Genomic DNA, 1,198 nt, shown 5'->3' with positions numbered 1-1,198 from the left:
CCTTGCTCTGGGCTTTCTGTGTGATGAGGCACAAGCCATTTACCCCGCTGTTCTGCATCCATATAATCACAATCCAATGACAATCATTTTTCTTCTTGTTTCTTAGGACTAGATCTAAAAAAGACGTGCAGTTTGTTATTTTTTATTGCTCCATATTTCTTAACATATGGCCAACTTTTTGAAAAGATCTATATAAAAGAATTCCTGTTATTTTGCCTTCTACTCCCAGTTCTCTTATATGGGTTGCCCTGAATGGTGCTGTTTATTTCTTCATGTGAACTTAAGTTATTGTCTGCAATCTTTTTATTTCAGTTTGATGATCCACTTTAGTATCTCTTATTGGGGAGATATGACATCAATGATTATTTTCAATTTTTTTTTATTTATGTGGGAATGGCTTGATTTCTCTTTAATATTTTAAAAATGTTTTTTCTGGATATGGAATTCTTGGTTTATACTGTGCCACTTTTAGTACTTTATATATGTTATTCCACTACCTTCTGTTGATAAAAAGTCAACAGTCTTTTTGAGATTCCTTTATATCTGAAGGTTTGTTTTTGTCTTGTTGTTTTTCCCTTTTGTCTTTGTTTTCCAATAATTGGACTCTGATGACTTTAGGTAGACCCTCTTTGACTTTATATTATTTAGAGCTTGTTGGTCTCCTTCATTGTTTGAACTAAGAATTCTCATTTAAATTTGGAAGTTTTCAGCCATTTTTGCCATTTATTATTCACTATTATACATATATTAGTATGCTTATTTATTTTCCACTATTTTTTTTTTTTTTGGTGGTGCTGGGGATTGAACCCAGGGCCTTGTGCATGCGAGGCAAGCACTCTACCAACTGAGCTATATCCCCGGCCCCTATTTTCCACTAATCTTAAGGATTGTGCTCATCTTCACTCATTTTTTAAAAAATCTGTTATTCGAAATGAATAATCTCAAATGACCTGTCTTTAAATTTACTAATTGTTCTGGTGAGTCTAATCCTGTAGTGAAATTTTGAACATTTCTAGTGAAATTTTTACTTCAGTTATTTTTTTTATAAACTACAATATTGCTATTCATTGCTTTTCCATATTATTAAACCTTTCTCCATTTAGCAAGACATTATTCTCAGACCTTCCATTAGTTCTTAAAACATGTTGAATTTTTTCTTTGGACATATTTATAATTGCCAATTTGAAAGGTTTTGTTC

At 31.6% G+C, this 1,198-nt stretch overlaps 1 non-coding gene across 1 annotated transcript; it reads right to left on the bottom strand.

Annotated features, from left to right (window-relative positions):
* Positions 1-786: 786 nt before the first annotated feature.
* On the bottom strand, positions 787-859 carry Trnaa-cgc (transfer RNA alanine (anticodon CGC)). The gene has a single exon. It is a non-coding gene; the product is annotated as a tRNA-Ala (tRNA).
* Between the last annotated feature and the right edge of the window lie 339 nt (positions 860-1,198).

Source organism: Urocitellus parryii, chromosome 4 (assembly GCF_045843805.1).
Source record: "Urocitellus parryii isolate mUroPar1 chromosome 4, mUroPar1.hap1, whole genome shotgun sequence".
NCBI lineage: Eukaryota > Metazoa > Chordata > Mammalia > Rodentia > Sciuridae > Urocitellus > Urocitellus parryii.
Note: the sequence above shows the minus strand (reverse complement) of the source record. Positions and strands in the feature narration are given on the sequence as shown.